The 25893-nt window shown below is 41.9% G+C and overlaps 1 long non-coding RNA gene across 8 annotated transcripts in view; it reads left to right on the top strand.

Annotated features, from left to right (window-relative positions):
* Window positions 1–9: 9 nt before the first annotated feature.
* LOC141545021 (uncharacterized) overlaps window positions 10–25893 on the top strand; it is a 53202-nt gene continuing 27318 nt past the window's right edge. For 3 of the 8 annotated variants that reach the window (XR_012482856.1, XR_012482858.1, XR_012482852.1), the window contains exons 1-3: window positions 10–9317; window positions 10893–10967; window positions 11281–11640. This is a non-coding gene — a long non-coding RNA (uncharacterized LOC141545021). Of the gene's footprint in view, window positions 9318–10892; window positions 10968–11280; window positions 13799–14356; window positions 14738–25893 lie in introns of those variants that run through there. The other 5 variants (XR_012482853.1, XR_012482857.1, XR_012482859.1 and 2 more) reach the window with 5 other exon arrangements.

The raw sequence follows: 25893 nt of genomic DNA, 5'->3' as shown, positions 1-25893 counted from the left end.
AGGGGTGTCTCCCGCCTCCCCCAATCCCCGGCATCAGACCCCCAGCGCGCTTGCTGTGGGCATCCTCCGGCCTGGCACCGGCCTGGATCCCGGGCAGTCGGGGGGGTGTCAGCGGGACGCGGGCTCGAGCCCGCAGGACTGGCAGGGCCGGCGGGGCCCTGAGCGTCGGGATCCCGGGAGCTGGCAGGGGCTTCGCCAAGGCTGCCGCGGCGCCTTCTAAACCATCCCACGGACGGTGGCCGGGCCCCCAGCAGGTGCGGCTACGGGAGGGCACTTTCCGCAGCCCTTCCTGGCCCCTGCCCGCCTCCTGACAGGCATTTAAAATAAGGCCTCGGTGGTGCAATGGGCAGAGCGCCAGACTTCCCACGTGGTCGGGGTTAAAGGCCGGGGGAAGCTGAGGATGAGCCCCGAGGAAGAAATGGCAGAGTCCCTGGGGGCCCTCTGAGGGTCGGGGAAGAGGAGGAGCCCAGCTAGAGGGAGGCTTAGGAATCAGCCCCGCCAGGGGGGCCCCGGTGAACGCTGGGAGCTGTCAGCCCTGGCCAGCTAGCCCACTGGGTCCTCTGGCCATGGGAGAATCTGACCTGCGCCTTCAGGCAACTACTCACTTGGTCAACAAGGCTTTACTCTGAATTCAGTAACATTTTATTTTTGCAGTTACATGTGAAGATAGTTCTGGTCTCTCCTCTCTCTTGCTCAAGGTCACAGGAAGTGTTAGTGTCTGAGGTCACATTTGAATTCAAGTCCTCCTGACTTCAGGGCTGGTGCTCTGTCCACTGAGCCTCCTAGCTGCCCTAAAAATACTTTCAAACATTCATTTTTATAGGAGTTTTGAGTTCCAATTTTTTTCTTCCTCCCTCCCTTACTTCCCCTCTCTCCAAGCAATCTGATACAGGTTAAATTTATGCAATCATTTTTGGGAGTTTTAGCTTTTTACATACAAAGCATATGCATGGGTAATTTTTCAACACCGATGCTTGCAAAAAACTTCTGTTCCAACTTTTCTCCTCCTCCCCCCTCACCCCCTCCCCTATGAATGAGATGAGGTGAGATCTTTCAAGACAGTTGTGAAAATTGAGTAAGGCTTCATCTACTTCAGAGTTCGAGTAGGCCTGAAGGACTTTGAAGTTCAAGTAAAGGACATTGCCTTCCCCTCCTATGATATCTCCCTATTTCATCCAAATATGGGCAACTATGTACTTATTGGTCAAGTTCAATTTCATGGGTAGATCTCGCGTTTAGAATGTAAGACTCTCAGCCAATGAGGATGAGGGTCAGTGGTGGGAGGGGGCGTTTTGCGTTAGGGATTAAAGGTGCTGTCCTGCCCACAGGAGGCGCTTCCTCTCTTCGATAGTCTACTCGAAGAGTGGGACGCCCTTCTCGCGAGAATGTACAATAAACTTTGCTTTTCTCTAGAGCTCTCTCCAGCTTTTTTATTAAATGGTGACCCTTCACCATTTCCGTACCACACAGTTTGGGGGCTCGTCCGGATCCTTTACTCGGTGAGTAAGTGAACTCCTGGGTGCTAGTGGGATGGCGCCCTGCCTTGATTTAGGCAGCCCGCCAGCTTCCAGGGGCTTCTCCTTGCTCCCTGACGTAGAGTGGACCCGAAGTGGAGAAACTCAGAGAAAAGCAACGGAAACTCCGCGGTGAAAATCCCAACCGGTTGGTGGAGGACAGATCAGTCAAGTAATTTGCTGCGCAGCAACCCAGAGGTAAGCGTCCTGTGAAGCCCCTTGAGTCTAGTTATAGGTTCTGGAGGGGGCTGTAGACGGTAGACAGGAAGAGAGCTAGGCCTTCCTGGGTGACTGAGTTAACAGGCGACTGTTAGCGTGTTTGGGCGTTTAGGAGTCTGTTAAACTCCTTCCAAATTCAATGGGTGTGGCCTAGTCCCAGCCAGCCCTCGCGGAGAGAAATGAGAAAAATATCAGAAAATACCGGTAGATAGTCCCTTGGGAGATAAATTAAGTAATTGGAACAAACTGCCAAAATATGAGGAAAAATTAAAAAAAGCAAGAAAAAGTGGATAAGGTAATGTTGTTTTGTTGCAGACTGGTGGTACCAAAAGGATTAAATGGTACCTGAAAGGAAGGACCTGAGAGGATTTAATTCCATTAGCTCTTCCAGGGGCCTTCGGGCGGGGAGGAGAACTATGTCTTTTGAAGCAGGGGTCTTTCCAGCTGACCAGAAATAGCTGTTAGTAAATCCCATTTGGGATCAGAAACCCTGTACATGGGGAAGTTTGTGGGATTGAGCGAGTGAAGATGGTGGCTTCCTTCCTCTTCCTCCCACGTGTCCTGACTGCAGCAGGGCCACGGGGGCCGGGGGAAAGAAACCGCTATTTAGTGAAATTCATTGTTTTAAATATGATAGCAAAGTAGTTTTATATTATTGGGAATTTAAAGCTGTGATTGGGATTTTAAGTTAAAACATAGGTTTTTAAAACAATGCTGGTAGCTTACTTAGGGGAGGTTGTGGTTGTATCTCCCTACTTAGATGGTATGTTTGCTAGAGGTATTGGCTAATTTGTAACTGAGCTATGCCTTAAGTATTTGTCAGCTCTGTTGGGCATGTATTAAGTTTTATGAAATTTGGGTCAGTTACGTGCAAACATTGAAGTGTAAAGTTTAAAAATATATACATATATATTTACTTAAAGACGGGACAGGAAAGTAATTAATAGTTTAAATAGAGCTATGATATATTGGGTCGGGAAGCATGGTGGTGTGGGGGAAGGGTGACCACGTGGAGAGGTCCCTCCCATTAAGTATAGTGGGGTTTTTTGTTTTTAATAACTGCACCTCCTTGCTGATTTAGATATTAATTATTTCTACTGTTTAAAGGAAAAGCCTACATTTATATGGTGTTGATAACTGAATGTTTTATTTTTATTTTTCAAGTCTATAACTGTTCTAAGGAGTTGGAACTGAAGTTTTCTGAAAACAAGTTATTCAATATTTATTTACATGCGTGATAGTCTCCTTGTTTAAAGATTATTTTAATCTGATCTGATAATTTGATAGGGTTATTTGCAAAAATTTTAATCCTGCTTCCTTTTTGACCCCTGGAGAACAGAACTATTGCTGTATAAAACTGTATGACTATTGCTATTTTGGGAAATTTACTAGTCTGTTGTGTATAATCTGATAATTTCTGTAAACAGGGGGGGGAAGGGAAACTGAGATTTCAACTGGTCAGAAAATTGGAAAAAAACTGATGTCTTATTTCAGTTCAGGCCTAATTGGAAACTACTTACTCTTTGCTTACCTCATCATTTTGGTTCCCTGATGAAGGACCTCGAAAATAGACATAATTTGGGTACTGAATAGAACTCTGGAAAAGGTAAAAGATTTTTTTTTCTTTTTTTGCACCGGACATCCAGGCTGCTTCTGGCCTGCATCGTTGTTAGAGCTCTATGCTCGTTACAATTCTTTTAAGAATTGCTGCGATTGACAAAAGGTCTCCTTTTGTCTCGCTCTCTTGTCTCTACAGATAAGGGAGAGGCTGCAAAAAGTTGAAAAAGCTCTTTACCTGTCCACTAGCTAGACACACCTGATTTTAGCAAATGCGGGGTTTGGAGAAGGCTGCAGAGACAAAAGGCCTTTACAGGGGACTCTAGCTGAAAATTTGCTAGACTATGATTGGCTAGCTTATGTTTTAACTTTGAATTATTGTCCTGACTCAGTCCTGCCTCAGTTTCCCTGCCTCTTAGTTCTGCAAACCCCCCCCCCCTGCCTCTATCAGAATACTTGATAAGACCTTATGTTTCAGAATAGCAGAATGTCTCTCCCATTACAAGTTAATGGGAATCTATTATCAAAACTTCTTGAATTTTCTTGTGTGGAATTAGACATTCTGTATATGATTGTATTTGCATTGGGTGTTTTTAAAAACAAACTGATTTGTATGAATAATGTTCACTTATGAAAGATCTACTTGGATATAAACTCATTGGGACAAATTCCTTATTGTTATCAACACAAGGTTATGATAAATATTTGTTTAGAATTTATGTATGGTTCTTCTAGGATGGTAAATGGGAAAAGAAATGGGTTTGTTAGAACTTCCACTGTTACCAAGGGCAGTCTACCTGCCCATAGTTGGCTCAAACTTGTGAATTGCTGTGAATTGTATGCTTTAAATCAAGCGTTAAAATTATTGTGTGACCAAGATGGGAATATATATACTGATTCTAAATATGCCTGGGGTGTGGTGCATGTATTTGGGAGGATTTGGGAGGAAAGAGGATATGTAAACAGTAAAGGTAAAGAACTGGTTCATCATACATTAGTCAGAGAGATACTAGAAAATATTCTGACTCCTAGGAATATAGCAGTAATACATGTAAAGAGACATCAGATGGGAAATTCTTTTGAGGTAAGGGGAAATAGATTAGCAGACCGGGAGGCCAAGGGAGCCGGAGATCAGGAAATCTCTCATATAATGGCTTTGATACCTGTACTTCCCCCTAGTCTACCCTCTCCTAGTTTTACTCAGGAGGAAAAAGAAGGCCTCAACTCTCGGAGCAGTTGAGAACTCGGAAGGATGATGGCTCTTACCTGATGGCAGAGAGGTACTGACCAAAGCAAGTATGAGGCAAGTCCTTCAGCAACTGCACCAGGGCAGCCATTGGGATGTCCAAAACCTGTGTGATGCTATACTGACAAGGTATGTTTCCCCCGGCCTATATACTATGGCTCGACAACTGGTGGATGGTGGTCTTGTTTGTCGAAGGACTAACAGGGCTGCCCAACGCCAGCTTCCAAAAGGGGGACCACCTCCTGGAATCAGACCATTCCAAAGCATCCAGGTGGACTTTACTGAGCTACCACCAGTGAGTCGAGTTCTTGCTGGTCATAGTGGACCATCTGACCTCATGGGTGGAGGCATTCCCGTCAGGCCGAGCAACTGCCTCGACAGTAAGTAAGGTCTTATTAGAACAAATTATTCCTAGGTACGGAATGGTGGAGAGGATAGACTCGGATCAGGGAACACATTTTTCTGCCCAGGTATTGCAGAATCTGATTAGGGCCTTAGAAATCACTTGGGATCTCCATACCCCTTGGCATCCTCCCTCTTCTGGGAACGTAGAAAGGATGAACCAAGAAATAAAACGGCAGTTGACTAAGTTATCTTTAGAGACCCAACTACCTTGGACGAAATGCCTTCCTCTCGCTCTGGTTAGAATCAGGACCAAGCCACGTAGAGATATTGGGCTTTCACCTTATGAATTATTGTATGGTCATGCTTTCCAGGCTTATCCTAAGGGAGACTGGGACCCTATTTTAGAAACTAAGGATTTGTTTGTTAAGAGATATGTTAAATCATTGCTGGAACATTTGCAAGGACCAACAAAAAGGGCTAATAGCTCAGACTTCTAGGTTTCCCTGTTCATAGAATTCAGGTTGGTGATTGGGTGCTGATCCGTTCCTGGAAGGACGAAAAGCTGACTCCGTGCTGGGACGGACCCTACCAAGTGATACTGACTTCAGATACTGCGATTCGCACCCAGGAACGAGGCTGGACACACCACACCAGGACAAAAGGACCTGTGGCGCCACCTTTATCAGAGTGGACAGTTGAAGACAGGGGAGACCTCCAATTACATAAGAGGAGGGGACCTCCACTGAATGGGAATTGTAACTGTATGACTTTTCTTACTTTGGGTCTCTTTGCCTGTTTGTGATTTGATATATTTTCCTTTGGGAAGTTCACCTTAACTTCACGGTGTTATAATAGTTGAACATTATGAGGCTCTCCCTAAGCTTTGGGTTTATCTATTTCCTTATGACCTTCTAGAGATGAGAACCAATTTCTCCTGCTCATGCAGAATATAGGGAGCACATTTAACTTATCAAATTGTTGGATCTGTGGTGGATTCCAACAATTGAACCAATGGCCATGGGTACCTGTCCCCCTAAGCCCAGCCTGGATCCTTAGCAACAGATCCCAAATTCATAATGGGACCGGTTTCCAGATTTGAGAAGAGAAACATCAGTGGTCATTGACCAAAGATAGGAAAGGGAAATACTGCTTAAATCAGACAGGACGAGGTTCGAAGCTGGGAAATAGTGTTTGTGAGTGGACCTATTCGAGAATAGACCTGAGGCCAAAGACAATTGACTGTACAAAAATGTCTAAATATTGGCAAAATAAGGGGAGGAATCCTCAATTGAAGTGTGGAAAGGACTGGAAAGACTGTACCTTGAATGCTCTCCCAGAAATAGGAGAGCAGGGATATTGCTATCAACAAGTCACTACTGCTGAGTGTAGTGAAGTAGAATGGGATGTATTGAGATGTATAAAAGAGAATAAGAGGAAAGGGAACATATACATTGGGTACAGTTACCAATGGGGTTGGTATAATGTCACCCCAGGGACACCCGGGCAACATGGGACTCTGTTTTCCACATTTTGGAGTACCTCTAATCTAACAGGCCAGTGGCCAGTTGCCAATTGTAGTTGGAGAAAAGAGCAAGGTTTATGGAAATGCCAGTATGTCCCCTTTGTGGGGGGAAGCCCCCTAGGGACGAGAGACCATCAATATTACCCTTTTACAAGGAATAGCTCAGACATATTTCCAAGGGAACAACCTGCTCTAAAGGGTCATTATTGGATCTGTGGTTTAACTGCCTATACTCACCTGCCTCTCAACTGGACGGGGAATTGTTATATTGGACTAATAAGGCCAAAATTTTTCTTTCTTCCCGAACAGGCAAACCAATATTTAGGGATTCAGTTGTACGATGATTTGGGAAGGGAAAAAAGGAGTTTAGATACTTCCATCACTTGGACTGGAGATGCAAATGGTTGGGGTGAGGCCTGGCCCCCAGAAAGAATAGTCAAAGAATATGGGCCAGCAACTTGGGCTCAAGATGGAAGTTGGGGATATAGAACTCCAATATATATGTTGAACAGAATAATTCGGCTTCAGGCAGTTGTAGAGATTATCACCAATCAGACAGCTGAGGCACTACATCTTTTGGCTGATGAAGCTACTCAAACCAGAGAGGCTGTTTTACAACATAGACTTGTGCTGGATTGTTGGCTGAGGAAGGGAGAGTTTGTGCTAAACTAAATTTATCCACGTGTTGTATAAAGATTGATAACAATGGTAATCTAGTGAAGGAAATCACTAAGAACATTAGGAAACTTGCTCCTGTTCCTGTACAGACTTGGACCTCACTGTTCAATACTTCTTGATGGTCCTGGTTTGGGAAGCTGGTGGAAGCAGCTCCTTTGGTTTGGCCTTATAGCTCTTAGTGGTGTTATATTATTCCCTATCTACATCCCTTGTTTGATCAGATTAATAACCAGAATTGTCCAAAACTCATCATCTGGAATGATCAGGTTGGAAGAGAAAGCTGAAGGGTCTGTTAAATAGATGCTGTGAGGAATTCATAGGGAATGTGAAATTATGTTACAAAAATTTGAAGAGATCTCAGTGTACAAAATAAGAGGAGGGACTGAATGAGATGAGGTGAGATCTTTCAAGACAGTTGTGAAAATTGAGTAAGGCTTCATCTACTTCAGAGTTCGAGTAGGCCTGAAGGACTTTGAAGTTCAAGTAAAGGACATTGCCTTCCCCTCCTATGATATCTCCCTATTTCATCCAAATATGGGCAACTATGTACTTATTGGTCAAGTTCAATTTCATGGGTAGATCTCGCGTTTAGAATGTAAGACTCTCAGCCAATGAGGATGAGGGTCAGTGGTGGGAGGGGGCGTTTTGCGTTAGGGATTAAAGGTGCTGTCCTGCCCACAGGAGGCGCTTCCTCTCTTCGATAGTCTACTCGAAGAGTGGGACGCCCTTCTCGCGAGAATGTACAATAAACTTTGCTTTTCTCTAGAGCTCTCTCCAGCTTTTTTATTAAATGGTGACCCTTCACCATTTCCGTACCACACACCTAGATGGCAGTTAGTCTAATATATGTTAAATATGTTAAATCCAATATATGTATGCATCTTTCTACAGTTATCTTGCTGCACAAGAAAAATCCGATTTAGAAAGAAGGTCAAGCAGGAGGAATACAGAGAGGCTTGGAGAGACTTACATCAACTGATGCTGAGTGAAATGAACAGAACCAGAAGATCGCTGTACACTTCAATGTTGTATGAAGATATATTCTGATTGAATGAGATAAGGTGAGATCTCTCAAGACAGTTGCGAAAATCGAGTAAGGCTTCATCTACTTCAGAATTCTAGTAGGCCTGAAGGACTTTGAAGTTCAAGTAAAGGACATTGCCTTCCCCTCCTATGCTATCTCCCTATTTCATCCAAATATGGGCAACTATGTACTTATTGGTCAAGTTCAATTTCATGGGTAGATCTCGCGTTTAGAATGTAAGACTCTCAGCCAATGAGGATGAGGGTCAGTGGTGGGAGGGGGCGTTTTTGCGTTAGGGATTAAAGGTGCTGTCCTGCCCACAGGAGCCTCTTCCTCTCTTCGATAGTCTACTCGAAGAGTGGGACGCCCTTCTCGCGAGAAGTACAATAAACTTTGCTTTTCTCTAGAGCTCTCTCCAGCTTTTTTATTAAATGGTGACCCTTCACCATTTCCGTACCACACATGATGGAAGTGGAAATCTTCAACATAAAGCAGAGCCAACTCACTTCCAGTTGATCAGTGATGGACAGAAATAACTACACCCAGAGATGGAACACTGGGAAGTGAATGTAAATTGTTAGCACTACTGTCTATCTACCCAGGTTACTTATTATACCTTCGGAATCTAATACTTAACGTGCAACAAGAAAATGGTATTTACACACATATATTGTATCTAGGTTATATTGTAACATATGTAAAATGTTTGGGATTGCCTGTCATCTAGGGGAGGGAGTAGAGGGAGGGAGGGGATAATTTGGAAAAATGAATACAAGGGATAATATTATTTTTAAAAATTACTCATGTATATATACTGTGGGAAAAAAAATTCTAAATTAAAAAAAAAGAAGAAAGAAGGTCAAAATAACCTGGGAAGAAAAAGAAAAATGCAAGCAAACAATAACAGAAAGAGTGCAAATGCTATATTATGGTTTGCAATCATTTTAAACATATTTCCATATTAGTCATTTTGTGAAAGAAAAATCAGAGCAAAAGGGAAAAAAGCATGAGAAAGAAAAAGGTGAAAATACTATGCTTCGATCCACATTCACTCTCCAAAGCCGTCTCTGTTTCCATCCCAGTTCTTTGCAATTGTCTTGGATCGCTGCATTGTTGACAAGAGAATAGTCCATCAGAATTGATCATCACATAATTTTATTGCCCTGTGCAATGTTCTCCTGGTTCTACTTGCTTCACTCAACATCAGTTCATGTAAGTCTCTCCAGGATTTTTTGAAATCAGCCTTCTGATTTTTTATAGAACAAGAACATCCTATTATATTTACAAGCCATAACTTGTTCAGCCATTCCCCAATGGGAACCTACTCATTTTCCAATTCTTTGCAACCACAAAAAGAGGCCTTACAAACATTTTTGCAGGGTGGGTCCTTTTCACTCCTTTATGATCTCTTTGAAATACAGGCCCTGTTGGGTATGCACATTTTGATGGCCCTTCAGGCATAGTTCCCAATTTCTCTTCAGAATGGTTGGCTCAGTTCTTGACTCCACCAAAAATGCATAAGTTTCCCAGTTTTCTCTTCCAACATTCATCATTATCTTTTCCTGTCATCTTAGCCAGTGGTCCTTCAGAGTTGTTTTAATTTTCATTTCTCTAATCAATAGCGATGTAGAGCATTTTGATGGTAGATGGCTTTCATTTCTTCCTCTGAAAATTGTCTATTACCTTTGGCCATTTATCATTTGGAGAATGACTTAAAAAACATTTAGTAATATATTAAGTGTACTAAAGAAATTGTAAAAGGGAGATAATCTTAGAGGGAAGACCTTAATAGAGCAGGCAATGGGGCTGGAACACAATTTCTAAGTTTAAGAGATAAAATAGATCCATTATGATTACTAAATATGAGATCCTGATTGCACCATGTTTGCCTCAGTTTCCTCATGTATAAAATGAGCTAAGAAAGAAAGGGTAAACCATTCTAGTTTCTTTGCCAAGAAAGCCACAAATGAGTCATATGTACCTGAAATGACTGAATAACAAATATCTGAAGTGATACGTGTTGGGGACAGGAATGGAGCCCACCACACCATCCCCCATGAATGTCCCTTAGTGTTTGAGTGCAGAGACCCTGAAGGCTTGCTTAGTGCTTTTTTCAGCCCTGCTCCATGAAAATACCAAGACCCTGTGGTTGTTTTCCTTCGTTTTTTAAGAAAATCAAAGAGAATCACTATGTTGCTGTCAACGTACAATGTGTCCAACTATGGCTCATCAGACCGTCGGAAGACTCTGCCACGGGTCTGACACAAATAGTCCGGATGAACATTTGGTGTGCATTCTCTACCTTTGGGCATTTTACATTTTCTTTGAACTGCTGCAATTCCACTTGGTTCACAGAGCACAGCCCCTTCTCTGATGAGGGCACTCCATGCTGGATGGTCCTTGACAGGAGTCTCCCATGTCATGCTCCCATTCCAAAGTTCTTCAGAGAGACCTTGGATCAGTTCTGCTGGCCTCCACGGGAGCCTCTCCATAAAGTAGCCTTTTAGACTAGCATACTTTGAAATCTGAACAACAGAGCCAGCCCAATAAAGTTGCACTCTGCAGTTCAGCTCAGGAAAGGCCCTCGGGACCTGGTTACCTCATCCTGCCAAGTGATCCTCAGAATTTTCCCAAGATAATCCAAGTGGAAGCACTGAAGCTTCTTGGCATGATATTAATATGCCCTTCGGGTTCCACAGACATACCACCGAGATTGGTACTATGGCTCTGTAGAACTTCACTCTGATAGTCGCTCTAATATCTCTTCTCTCTCACCCTTTCCTTCAGAGCCTCCCAAGCACTGAACTAGCTTCGGCGATGCATGTGTCAACCACATACATCCCTGGAAAATATAGCGCCAAGGTAAGTAAACTTTCCCACAGCATTCAATATTTCTCTATTTGCTAAAACCAACATATGGATGGGGTGGTGTTGGCTGGTGGAGAACCTCTGTTTTCTTGGTACTAATTGTTAGCCCAAAATGAACCCAAACAGTGAAGAATCGATCCCTACTCAGACGGTGAGTACACAAATCGTCTGTGAATAAAAGATCTTACATGAACTCTCCCTCACTTTAGTCTTGGCTTGTAGCCCTTTCAAGATAAATAATTTACCATCTGTGCAGTACCTGACCTTGATGTTGTTTTTGTTTGACAACATCGATGAAAATGGAAAGCAAGAAAATCATTTCACTCTACTGCTTTACCCTTTATCCATCCACAAGAGCATCATCCATTCTCCAGAAACCAACCAAGCAGACTGTTGCGAAACTGATCAACAATGCCGATGGCCTCCAAACAATCAAATTGTGCCATAATTTCCCACAAGCCCTCAGAACTAGCAATCTCAGATTGTTAGCATTGGCAGGGGCAGCAAGCATTATGAATACAGACTCTGCCCCACTCCTGGCGTTTCTCCTGGGGGTGTTGGACGGCAAACATCACCAAATGTTCCTTGTTCCTTTCCAAAGCCGAATTGTTTCTCAGGTAGATGACCATTTTCCAGGTGAAGGATCAGCCCATTGAGGAGAGCTGTGGTAAGAATCTTGCCAGGGATGACTAAGATTGAGACCCTCTGTGATTGACACAGGGTAATTCTTGAACTTTGGGAGGGAACTTTTGCTTGCCATATAATCCAACATTTCAGTCAGCTTTTGAATAAACGGTAGGTTCCCCACCCCCAACTTGGTAAATCTCAGTTGGAATAGAATCAGCACCAGATCCTTTGCCATAAGAGACAGTGTCTCTTTTTGTTTGTTTGTTTGTTTTTGTTTGTTTTGTTAAAGCTTTTTATTTACAGAGCTGTAAAAATGTTTTCTCAGTTTGCTGCTTCCCTTCTAATTTTGTTTGCACAAAGGCTTTTTAATTTGATGTAATCAAAATGTTCTATTTTGCGATCAATAATGATCTCTAGTTCTTATTTGGTCACAAATTCCTTCCTCCTCCATAAGTCTGAGAGGTAAACTATTCTATGTTCCTCCAATTTATTTATGATCTCGTTGTTTATGTCTAAATCATGGACCTATTTTGATTTTATCTTGGTATATGGTGTTAAGTGTGGGTCCATGTCTAATTTCTGCCATACTAATTTCCAGTTTTCCCAGCAGTTTTTGTCAAATAATGAATTCTTATCCCAAAAGGTGAAGCCTTTGGGTTTGTCAAATACTAGATTGATATAGTCATTAACTATTTTGTTCTGTAAACCTAACCTATTCCACTGATCAACTGCTCTATTCCTTACCAAATGGTTTTGATGACCACTGCTTTAAAATATAGTTTTAGATCTGGTACAGCTGGGCCACCTTCATTTGCTTTTCTTTTCATTAATTCCCTTGAAATTCTTGATTTTTATGCTTCCAGATGTTATTTTTTCTACTTCAGTAAAATAGGTTCTTGGGAGTTTGATTGATATAGCACTAAATAAATAGATTCGTTTAGGGGGTAGTATCATCTTTATTATATTCACTCTACCTATCCAAGAGCACTTGATATTTTTCCAATTGTTTAGATCTGACTTTATTTGTGTGGAAAGCGTTTTGTAGTTTTGCTTATATAGTCCTTGACTTTCCCTTGGCAGATAGATTCCCAAATATTTTATATTACTGACAATTAATTTAAATGGAATTTCTCTTTGTAAATCTTGCTATTGAATGTTGTTGGTTGCTGGAACTCTGTCTTCCCAGAAATCAGCCAGAGTCAGGATCACTAAATGTCTTTATTCTTGATCTTTTACAGTCAAGGTCAGGGGGTTAGGCCTAGCTACCTCACACACACCTTCCTCCCTCAAACGCCAGGAGAGACTGAGTCAGCTTCTTCGTCTCACTTCCTCTTCCTCCTCCTACTCCTCCCACACATGTCACTCCCCCTTCTTTGTCCCACCAATCAAGTCAGCACAGAACAGCTGGGGAGGGTCAACCTTCAAACAAGTTAATAGGGAACTGTCCAATTGGCAATTAGTCTCACGTGCTTTATTATCCAAGTGCATTGCTCAGTTCTAGCCCTTTACAGTTGGTGATGTATAAAAATGCTGAGGATTTATATGGATTTATTTTGCATCCTGCAACTTTGCTGAAGTTCTCTAAGGTTCTTTAAGTATACCATCATATCATCTGCAAAGAATGATAATGTGGTTTCATTACCTACTCTAATTTCTTTAATCTCTTTTTCTTCTCTTTTGCCAAAGCAAGCATTTCTAATACAATATTGAATAGTAATGGTGATAGTGGGCAACCTTGTTTCACCCCTGATCTTATTGGGAATGGTTCTAGTTTATCTCCATTACATATGATGCTTGCTGATGGTTTTAAATGGATGCTATTGACTGTTTTAAGAAAAAGTCCATTTATTCCTATACTCTCGAGTGTTTTTATTAGGAATTGGTGTCAGATATCAAATGCTTTTTCTGCATCCATTGAGATAATCATATGGTTTTTGTTAATTTGGTTATTGATATAATCAATTATGCCAATAGGTTTTCTTAATATTGAATTATCCCTGCATTCCTGGTATAAATCCTATTTGGTCATGGTGTATTATCCTGGGGATGATTTTCTGCAATCTCTTTGCTAATGTTTTATTTAAGATTTTTTTTTTAATCAATATTCATTAGGGAGATTGGTCTATAATTTTCTTTCTCTGTTTTTATCCTACCTGGTTTAGGTATCAGTACCATGCCTCTATCATAAAAAGAATTTGGTAGGAATCCTTCATTCCCTATATTTTCCAAATAGTTTATATATTTTGGAGTTAATTGTTCTTTAAATGTTTCATAGAATTCACATGTAAATCCATCTGGTCCTGGGGATTTTTTCTCAGGGAGTTGATAAATAGCTTGTTCTATTTCTTTTTCTAAAAGGGGACTATTTAAATCATTTATTTCCTCTTCTGTTAATCTGGGCAATCTATATTTTTGTAGGTATTCCTCCATTTCACTTAAGTTGTCAAATTTATTGGCATAAAGTTGGTCAAAGTAACCTCTAATAATTGCTCTAATTTCCTCTTCATTGGGGGATAGTTCTCCCTTTTCATTTTTGAGACTAACAATTTGATTTTCCTCTTTCCTTTTTCTAATCAAATTAACTAAAGGTTTATCTATTTTGTTGGTTTTTTTCATAAAAAAAAAAAATAAAATAAAACAACTCTTAGAGATCTAATTCAGTTCTAATTCATCAATGATGGACAGAATCAGCTATACCCAGAAAGAGAACACTGGGAAATGAGTGTGAACTGTTTGCATTTTGTTTTTCTTCTCAGGTTATTTTTACCTTCTGAATCCAATTCTTCCGGTGCAACAAGAGAACTATTAGGTTCTACACACATATACTGTATCTCGGATATACGATAACATATTTAACATATATAAGACTGCCTGCCATCTAAGGGAAGGGGTGGAGGGAAGGAAGGGAAAAGTCGAACAGAAGTAAGTGCAAGGGATAATGTTGTAAAAAAATTACCCATGCATATGTACTGTCAATAAAAAAGTTATTAAAAAAAATAACTCTTAGTTTTATTTATTAATTCAGTAGGGGTTTTTTTAGTTTCAATTTTATTGCTCTCTCCTTTTATTTTTAGAATTTCATGTTTGGTATTTGATTGGGGGAGTTTAATTTGTTCTTTTTTCTAGCTTTTTTTAGTTGTAAGCCCAATTTATTGATCTTGTCTTCCTCTATTTTGTGCAAGTAAGCATCTAAGAGATAAAATTTCCCCTATTACCGCTTTGGCTGCATTCCACAAATTTTGGTACGTTGTCTCATTATTGTCATTCTCTTGGATGAAATTATTAATTATGTCTATGATTTGCTGTTTCACCCATTCATTCTTTAGGATGAGATTATTTAGTTTCCAATTTCTTTTTGGTCTATTTTCCCCTGACCTTTTATTGAATGTAATTTTTATTGCATCATGATCTTTAAAAAATGCATTTATTATTTCTGCCTTTCTGCATTTGATTTTGAGGTCTATATGTCCTAATATATGGTCAATTTTTGTAGAGATTCCATGAACTGCTGAGAAGAACGTCTACTCCTTTCTTTTTCTATTCAATTTTCTCCAAAGATCTATCAAACCTAGTTTTTCTAGTATCCTATTTACATCTTTAACTAATTTCTTATTTATTTTGTAGTTTGATTTATCTAATTCTGAGAGAGCAAGATTGAGATTGATGAGAATTAGGGAAGGGTCCCTTTTGGGTCAGTGCAAAGACAGTCACATGACAGCACAGAGTCCCCTGTAAAAGGAATTTACAGGCCCGAAAACCTAGATTGATAAAAAGGTTTATTGTAGAGATTTGGAAGTAAAGTTAAAAGTAGAAAGAGGCCAGGGCCAGAGGTGGTCACTGGGTGGGCAGGAACCGGAAGGATACCATGTTTGGGGGGAAGGGCTCCTGCAAAGAGAGAGCTCCAGTTTGGCTCTTTTATACCTAAAAGGGCTTGTGGGTGGTGTTCCACGTTAGCTCAGATCCAGTGGGGGCTGGGACAGCCCGGTGACCAAGATTTGTAAATCAAAGGTCAGCCATGGGCGGGGGGGTTTCTTAAAGGGATCTCAACCCCCACCAAGATTTCCCACTATTATAGTTTTGCTGTTTATTTCTTCTTGCAACTCTCTTAACTTCTCCTTTAGGAATTTAGATGCTACACCACTTGGTGCATATATATTTAATATTGATATTGCTTCATTATCTATGGTACTCTTTAGCAAAATATAATTTACTTCCTTATCTCTTTTAATTAGATCAATTTTTGCTTTTGCTTGATCTGAGATAAGGATAGCTACCCCTGCTTTTATTATTTCACAGAAGCATAATAGATTTTGCTCCAGCCTTTTACCTTTGTGTGGTACAGAAAAAAAAAAAAAAAAAAAAAAAAAAAAAGCTAGAGAGATCTCTAGAAGCAAAGCAAAGTTTATTGTATGTTCTCTGGAGAATCCATTGTTCCACCCCTGGAGCATACAATGGAAGGGAAGAAGCATCTTCTGGGGCAGAGTTAACACTTTTAATCACTAACACAAATACCCCTTTCCACCACTGACCCTCATGTTCATTGACTGAGGATCTTACATTCTAAACTTGAAATCAATCCAAGAAATTCAACTTGACCAATAAGTACAAAGTTGCCCATATTTGACTGAAATAGGGAGGAAATGATGTTATGGGAGGATAGCAGGAAGAGGACTCACGTATGCCCTTGACTCAATCCTCAAAGTCCTTCAGGCCTACTCAAATCCTGAAGTAGATGAAACCTTACTCGATTTTCACAACTGTCTTGAAAGATCTCCCCTTTACTTTGCTTTAAATGTTTCTCGTAAACACATATTTGGGATTCTGGCTTTTAATCCAGTCTGCTATCCACTTATGTTTTATGGGAGAGTTCACCCAATTCACATTTACAGTTAAAACTACTAATTCTGTATTTCCTGCCATCTTATTAACCTCAAATTATATTTTTCTCTTTCCTTTTCCCTTTCCCTCCTCCCCAGTATTTTACTTATGAGTGCTACTTGCCTCAAGCAGTCTTCCCCCTTTAGAAACCCTCCCCCTTTCTTATACCTTTCCCCTACTATTTCTGTTTTCCCTTCTATTTAGCCTACGCCTTCCCTTTTCCCCTTTCCCCTCCCACTTTTGTATAAGGTGAGAGATGTTTCTCAGGGAAATGAAATATATCTAATATTCTTTTTTTGAGCCAGGAGAGGAGCATTTTAATAGCATTCAAAATTTTTCTCCAGCTTAAACAACAGCAGAGTGTTTCAGAGAGTTGGTAGGCTCTGTGGAAAATCCAGCCTTCACCCCATCAGAGGCAAGCCAATCGGGACCGGGTTCAAGTGGGTTTGAAGAGGGGAGGAGTGAAAGGAAAGGCCAGTCTGCTAGGGGAGGGTGGGTTGGGGGGGGGGGAGTCTTCCTCTAGGTCTACATGACCACTTGTTGGTGGATGTAAGACCTCTTGGTCACAGGTCAAAAGCTCTGAGAGTCTGTTAATCATATGAATTTTTTGCATTTTTCACTAATATATTTGAATTGCACATTTACTAACAATATTGATGAATTTGAAAGAATAGGTAAACAAAAGGAGGAATGGAGTTCCAAAGAGACTCTGATCTATTGCCTTTTCAAGTTTTCAACCTTATTTGCTCTGGCCTTGGGATAGTTTGGGATTCAGAGAGAGCTCTTAACTTTCTCTCTTTCTCTCTCTCTCTCTCTCTCTCTCTCTCTCTCTCTCTCTCTCTCTTGGTGTCTTTTAAACTTTCATTGTTCTTAATGGGGGGAGGGTGTAGAGGGTAAATTGCTCTGGCCTTGGGATATTTGGAGATTCAGAGAAAGCTCTTAACTCTTTTTTTTTTTTTGTCTTTGTAAACTTTCATTGTTCTTAGTTTTGGGAGGGGGTGTGTGTGGGTGGTTTCTGTTACATTTTCCTTTTCCTTTTCCAAGAAGGCAGCTGAAGGTGAACCTGAGTCTTGCTCAAGCTTTGCACTTTCAACTTTAGGAGATCTCAGTCATGACCACTTACAACCTCCTGAGCCTCACCTCTGACATTTCACCTGGCCAAAGATGGTGGGGTCATTCCTGGCTTGCCTGATGAGGGGCCCACTGCCACTGAATCCCAACACAGGAAAAGGCCACAATTGTCTCATCCCTCCCCCCCTCCCCATCCAGAAATCCTTTAAACCCAATATTAGGCCAGGTTCTCACTCAGACCAGGTACTCAGCTCATTTCTCAGCAGGTCTTTAATGCACCAAAACTATCATTTATTAATTGCTTTGGTTAATAATAGTTAATAATAATGGTAAATAATTTACCATCAGTGCAATACTTGGGCTTGATGTTGTTTTTGTTTGACATCGATGAAAATAGAAAGCAAGAAAATCGTTTCACTCTACTGCTTTACCCTTTACTGATCCACAAAAGCATCATCCATCATCTAGAGCCCAAGTAAGCATGTTGTTGTGAAACTGATCTACAATGCCGATGCCCTCCAAACAATTAAATTGTGCCATACTTTCCCGCAAGCCCTTTTGTTTTTACTTTACTAAGTGCAATTACAAAAAAAAAAAAAAAAAAAAAATAGAGCAGGAGATGGCAACTCACTCATGCCAGTATTTTTGCTAAGAAAATTCTAAATGGGATCATAGAAAGTCTGCCATAAGTAAGCAACAGATGCAATATCAGGCATTCATTCGACAAATGTCGACACCCACCATGGGACACAGAAAACAAAAGAGGTCTAAGTAAATAAGAAAAGGTCATTTCCTAAGAACCCGTATATACAAAAATGTTTGTAACAGCTCCCTTCTCAAGACAAAGAATTGGAAATTCTATCATATGGGGAATGGCTGAATAAATTGTAGTATGTGATTGTCATGGAATGTTGTTGTTCTATGGGAAGTGATGAGCACAATGTTCTTGGGGGGAAAAACCCCTGAAAACTCCTCCTTGAACTCAAGCAAAGTGAAATTGATGTGAGTAGTGCTCCTTTAAGAAACTAATCCTTTCAGATTGATTTATTCCTTTCTAGCTGATGCATTAACAATTCAAGAAGCTAGGACCTTTGATTCACAAATCCTGGTCAAAAGCACCCTTTTGAATTCCAATAGGAGATCCAGGCCATCTGATCTGAGCCAATTTGGGACACTACCCACAAGCCCCTTTAGCTAAATCTCTCATTATAAAAGAGCCAAGCTGGAGTCCTCTCTTTGCAGAGGTTCCAAACATGACAGCCTTACTCCTGGAATGCCAAGGATCTCTGCCCAAGTGTCCTCTTATCTCTACCTTCACCGTTTATAACTAGACTTTACTTCCTTACTTCCAAACCCCATAATAAACCTCTTTTATCAATCTAGGTTTTCGGGCCTGTAAATTCCTTTATAGAGGACTTTTGCCCCGCCACCAGACCTCATTTAACTCTGTATCCTTGTGCCGAATCCAAAGGGGTTGCAGGGGAACTCTATTTGACCACATCAATGAAAATAGATTGGACCCCAAACCTGCCACTAGACCTCAATTAAGCCCTAATTTCATTTAGGTACCCCAATTCTACACCTCATCAAAATGTACTGAATACAAGGTAATAGCAATGCCTTGGATGATCAGCTATAAATGACTCAGCTATTCTCAGCAGTACAATGTTCCCCAACTACTCTGAAGGACTTATAGATGAGGTCTTGAATGGTGTTTTATATCGAGAGAAACTAAGGAATCGATCCCTGATTGTAGTGGAAAGAAACTGGAAACTGAATGGCTGCCCATCAGCTGGAGAATGGCCAAATGACTTATGGTCTATGAATGTGATGGAATATGATTGTTCTGTAAGAAATGATCAGCAGGATGATTTCAGAGAGGCCTGGAGAGACTTACGTGAACTGATGTTGAGTGAGGTGAATAGAACCAGAAGATCATTATACATGGCAACAGCAAGATTATAGGATGATAAATTCTGATGGACTCGGCTCTTTTCAATAGTGAGGTAATTCCGACCAGTTCCAATGACCTTGTGATGAAGTAAGCCATGTGCACCCAGAGAGGACTGTGGGAACTAAATGTGGATCACAACATAACATTTTCACTTTTTGTTGCTGTTTGCTTGCATTTTATTTTCTTTTTCATTTTTTTTTCCAGATTGAGTTGATTTTTCTTGTGCAACAAGATAATTGTATGCATATATTGGATTTAATATATATATTTTTACCATGTTTAACCTATATTATCTAGGGGTGGGAGGAGGAGGGGGAAATTGGAACACAAGGTTTTGCAAGGGTTAATGTTGAAAAATTATCCATGCATATCTTTTAAAAATTAAAAAGCTTTAATTTTTTTAAAATGGGGGGAAGAAAACTATCTATGCTTGTGTTTTGAAAATAAAAAGCTTTATTAAAAAAAGAAAAGAATTGATCAGGGAGGCAAGCAGGCCCAAAGCTCTGATACAAATCAGTTTAATTCCAAGGTCCCCACCATCTGGGGTGGTAATCCAATCTGAAATGCAAGTTAAATAAAATTCCTGAGATCCACCCTGTGTGGAAATTCCAGGCAACTCCCAGAGGTTAAAGTTTCCCTATAAAATCTACTTGTGGGCTATCTCCCCTCCTTTGCCTAAAATTTCCCTTTACAATCTACTTATGGGCTATCCCATGGATTACTCTGATTCCTGGTGTCTTTTCCCTTTCCCTTCCCCATGCCCCATGGTATCTCCCCTAAATCTACTCTGCTTCCAAACCCCACTTCCTTCCAGCTAAGTGATTTTTAGGGTGCTAAGTCCCTTTCAGGACTTAGCCTGCCAGCTAAGGACATGCCCCAAACTCATGGGGAGCTCCCTTTCTACTGGGTAATCAAAAGTTCCACTGAGAAATTTGCTTTTCTGTGCTCTCCCACTCAATTTCATATTTACCAATCCCCAATATCTATTGTATCCCTTCCTTTGGTCTGTAACCTTTTCCCTAAATCAATTTCATATTTACCAATCCCCAATATCTATTGTATCCCTTCCTTTGGGCTGTAACCTCTTCCCCAAATCAATTTCATATTTAGTAATCCCCAATATTGTATCCCTTCATTGGTCTGTAACCTCTTCCCTAAATCAATTTCATATTTACCAATCCCCAATATTGTATCCCTTCTTTTGGTCTGTAACTTCTTCCCTAAATCAATTTCATATTTACCAATCCCCTGAATCTATTGTATCCCTTCATTGGTCTGTAACCTCTTCCCTAAATCAATTTCATATTTACCAATCCCCTGAATCTATTGTATCCCTTCATTGGTCTGTAACCTCTTCCCTAAATAAATCAATTTCATGTTTACTAATCCCCTGGTGTCTATTGTATCTTTTCATTTAATCTGTAACCTCTTCCCTAAATAAATGGACCTTTTGTCAAAGAGAATGGCCATTGTGAAGTTTTCACATGACCGAGCCCCAGTTTTGGGTATCTGCCATCATTTGGTGTCAGACCCCACAAAATAGATCACATCATTATGATGAAAAATCCTATCCATCTCCAGAGAAGAAACTGATTGTATCTGAACGCAGGTGGAATCATACTCTTTCTTTTTTACACTTTATTTTTCTTGAGGGTTTTTTTTTTTTTTTTTTTTTTTTTTTTTTATAACTGGGGTGGTTTATGTTTTCTTTCACAACATGACTTATATAGAAATGTTTTTGCATAATTTCACATGTGGTTTCTTAAGGGAGGCCGGGGGTTGGGGATAAAGAAGAGAATCAGGAACTCAAAAGTTTAAAAAAAAAAAAAAACGGTTTTAAATGTAACTGGAGGAAATATAAAATAAATAAGTCATTTAAAAAAGAAAAAAGAAAGAAAAGGACATTTTTAACCCTTCTCCCTTCCCCACTGGTGACTGCCTTTTCTGGGACTCCCCCACCCCATGGTCCTCTCCCAGCCTCTCCCCATAGCCTCTCTCGTCAACCTTCCCTTCCCATACGCCTCCAGGGCTGACTCCCTCGATGAAGCAAGTTCTGTCTCCTCCGTTCCTGGCTGGAGTATAAGGAAACTTACTTAGCCCCCCCCTCCCCCTTTCTCCTTTAGAAATAATAAGAAATCATCTTTTCCTCTGCATCCGGATAAAGCCTTTGGACTCAGATTGAAATCAACCTAGTTCAACGCCACGGCGAGCTCGCCCACCTGGTCTTTTCCCTGCCCGGGAGCCGTCCCGGGAAGCTGTCAGCGGCTGGGGGGCTTTCACTCCGGGGTAGAGTGCCCCTCTTTTCGGCAGCTCTGGCAGAATTAGGGAACCCGTTTTAAACGTCGATCGTCTTTTGACCAGATCAGCCACTGCCGATGCCTGAACGCCGGCTAAATCTGCCCTTTGTTGCTTAATACGTGTCCTTCTCCAGCCCATTTGACAGATGAGGAAACCGAGGTAAATAGGGGGAAATGACTTGCCCGGGGTCACACGGCTAGGAAGTGTCTGAGGCTGGATTTGAACTCGGGGAGACGTCGCACTGTACCCCGTAATTTCCCCTGCGTCTTTGCGTCCATACGTAAATAAAACATCTTGCAAAGACTGACAGACACGGGTAGGAGCTGGAATGCGGGTCCTGGAGTCTCTTGGCCCTTCTCCCCCACCACACTTCTTCTTCCCGCTCCTACGAATAGAAGGGGGTGTCCCCTATGAGCATCAATCATTGGCCAGCGTTTGCGAGGGCTGGAGGCTGCCCACCTTTATTTGTTGTCCTCTGCTGCCATCTGCTGGACTATCTTCCACAGCAGCCCTAGGATTCCATTCAAGCTCCCTTCATCCGGGGACCCTTTGGGAAGAGACCTTCGCGGGGCAGAAGTTTGCCCAAAGGGTGACGAGAGCCACAGCTGGGGCTGAGGAGGCTGCAACGCATCCCCTGGGAAGAACGAAGCCCGAGAGATTGCAGAAAGAGGGTCGGCAGAGGGGAGGTGAGCCAGGACCACCCAGTGAGCACCCTAACTACCCAGAAGCTCAGAGCAAGGCCCCAGTTCTGGGGGTCCCCATCAAGGCTCTGTGGAGGATGGGGCTGGAGCCATAGGGCAGCCTGAGAAGCGGGGAAGCCCTCCCACCTATGGGACCCTGACTGCAAGACAGAAGGGTCTCCAGACACTGCTCCATAGGGCTTCTTCTGACTTGGGCCCCATCCACAGCCCTCTGGGCCAATGACTTGTCTTCCCCATTACAAAACACCCGTTTTGGAGGCAGAGCCAAGATAATCTCCCTCTGGACAAACAAGAAAACTCCCCATTTCTGGACAGGTTCCTTCCTTTCCTGCCATCGTGCCTTTGCTTGGGCTGTTTCCTACCCCAGGAGAGCCCTCCTAGCCGTTCTCCCCTCTCTTCATCCTTTGAGAATTGCCATTTTCAATTAAGCTCTCTGTTCTTAATTTACTGCTAAATCCTCCTTCATATCTTTATTTCAATAGACACTTTGTTATGTTCTAGAGTAGAAAATGTAGCCCATTACTTTCCCCTCCATATGCTACACCTTGACCTAACGTTTTTATGGTTTCATGATTTTGCTCACTTTTGAACCCTATTGGGGTGAGCTGACGATGGCGGTATATAGACTGTTGGGCAAGAAGGGGTGAGGTGTATCGGGGTTTATCGATTATAGAACAGGCTCCTCTAGGAGGGTCTAGGGCACCGCCAAGTCCTTTGATTTTAAGCAGTGGCTCGTAGTTCTCTCAACCCCACCTCCTCCATGGGCTAGGCCAGATTTCTCCACAAAAGTTTTCCTTTCTTGGGACCTTCCATGGCTTTTGTTTAGCCCTTTCTTATACACACACTCACACACGTACACACACGTATGTATATATACAAAAATACGCAATATATGTATGCATATTTAAATATATATGTATTTATTTAATGTATCTATATTTAAAGCTTTTTATTTTCACTATATATACATAGTTTTCAACACTCACCCTTGCAGAAACTTGTGTTCCAATTTTTCCCCTCCTGCCCCCCATGTCCTCCCTTAGACAGAAAGTAATCCATTATATATATATATTATATAATATATATATTAAACATGTGTGATTCCTCCATCCATACTTCCACAATTGTCATGCTCTTTTGCCCTTGCTTGGATGTACCTCGAGGGTGTAAGTACCTCATTTATTGGCAAGCCCTGTGAATGGAGGGGCTGGATCTTATTTAATGTCTGTCTCCCCTACATACACTCTCACACTCACACTCTCTCTGTGTCTGTGTATTCTAAGTATTTGCTGGATTGCCTTGAATGTTCAGGTGTCCGGGATGAATCCAGGGGACCCCAAACAGTGCCAGGGCGCTCACCAGCCACGTGCTCTTAGGTGAGCTTCTCTTTCCATCCAAGGCCAAGGAAAGGCTTGCTGCTGCTTCACAAGCCCCCCTCGCTGGCCCTAAACCTCAAGCTCTCCAAGGAGGGGAAGTGGTTTCCTTGAGGAAACATGTGGGGAGCTCACAAAAAGCAGACAAGGCTCTGCAAATTACCCAGAAGCAGATGTCCCCGAAGTGGGGGGTTTCCAAGGCTCAGCACAGCTTTTTTTTTTTTTTTTTTTTTTTTTTTTTTTCTGAGGAATTCTGGCTGTCAGGGTCTCCCATCACTCGCTATCACCCTTGAAAGGAAGACAGATGCATCTTTTTAAAAGGTCATTTTCGCCATCAACCAGCAATCTATTAAATAATTATGTGCCTACTGTGGAACAGGCACTATCTTGGGGGTATAGAGACAATGGTGAAACAGCCCATGTTCTCCCATTGGGGGAATCATGTACATGTGACTATCCATGAAGCAGGTAAAGTGGGATAAAGGGAGGTAAAAATGGGGCAGCTAGGGAAAGTCAGGAAAGACTTCCAGAATGAGCTGAGCTGTGATGGAAGCTGAGGATTGGAAGAGGTGCTAGTGAGAAAGGAGAAAACGCTTGGAGGTAGAACGGGGTGAGAAACAGCCAGTCTGTTGGACTGACTAGGACTGATGAGGCTGTAAAGGTAGGGTGGAGGCAGCTGGGGAATGCTGAATGCTGAAGAGGGGCATCTATGTTTGAATCTCACAGTAATAGGGAGCCACTGGGGTTTATTGAGCAAAGGAGTGACCCGGGCTTCAGAGCTTTGCAGAAGCTGGATTGGCAAATTAAAAAGTCAAGGTAAGAGATGAGAGGAGGATCCTTTCATTGATAGAAGGAAATTGATAAGAGCTGGAAGCTGATGAGATGTCATTCCCTGGTTTAAAACTTCTTATGAAGAGCTAGATGGTACAGTGGGTAGGACCTGAGTTCAAAGATACTTCTTAGTTGTGTGACCCCTCAGTAAATCAACCCCAGTTGCTCTGCAAAACCAAAAATGGGGGGGCAGCTAGGTGTTCAAATCTGGCCTCAGATACTTCTTAGCTTCATTAGCAAGCCACCTGAGATCAATTGTCTTCCCCCAAAAGAACAACAATAACAAACAAAGCCTGCTATGGCTCCCATTTTCCTGTAAGATGAAACATAAACTTCTCTGTTTCATTTTTACAGTCTGGCCACAACTTACCTTTCCAAGCTCCTTGGATATTCCTGCCCCAAACTGGCCATCTCCCATCCCTTCCGGCTCAGAGATTTTGGGATTCGATGCATAAGCTGAGTGTGTGACCCTAGATCCTCTCACACTTTTTAGCAAGGAGCCGAGCCTATTGTGAAATTCAAACTGTTGCCATCATGCTTTGGGAAGGTCTAGATGCTAACCTTCTTCTAGAGATCTAACAACATCCCCCCCAAAAAAAAGGAGGGGAAGGGGAGGGAAAGAAGAAGGGCCCCGGGGTCCTTCCTGCCAGTGTCAGGGCTTGGAGACGGTGGGAAGAGTGTGATCACCCATTGAGCTTTGCCTGATTCTGGGGGCCCAACTGAGGTGGCTCTTGTACAGCTCTCTGTGACAAGCTGAATATGGCCCCTTATTCTGCCCCGAGCAAAACCAGTATAGACCCTCTCCCCCCAGGAAGTGTTTAGGTAGCCAGCTTTATCCTGGGATCTGAGCAACAATGGTGTGCCCTCCCTGCTAACTGATTTGAACCCTGGTCCTGTGGCATTCAATCAACTTCAATAGGTTCGATCAGTTTTGTGAGCTGCCCTTTGATATGTGGGTCTCCTTGTAGAATCTCTATACATACTCCCCTTTTCCAACGTGTAGCCATGTTTCATTGCAAATCTCATTCAGTCAACACCTTGGTTTTGAATTAATCGTGTCCTTTGACGACATCGTAGGTAGATGTCAAAAAAAGGTAGACATCAGTGGGGGCTCCTGAGCTCTGAGTAGTTATAGGGTCACAGAGTCCCTTCAGCTATTCCAGGGACCCCCCTAGGAAAGAGTAGAT

The sequence above is a fragment of the Sminthopsis crassicaudata genome, chromosome 5 (genome assembly GCF_048593235.1).
Source record: "Sminthopsis crassicaudata isolate SCR6 chromosome 5, ASM4859323v1, whole genome shotgun sequence".
Taxonomy (NCBI): Eukaryota; Metazoa; Chordata; class Mammalia; order Dasyuromorphia; family Dasyuridae; genus Sminthopsis; species Sminthopsis crassicaudata.
This window is presented reverse-complemented; position numbering and strand designations above follow the sequence as displayed.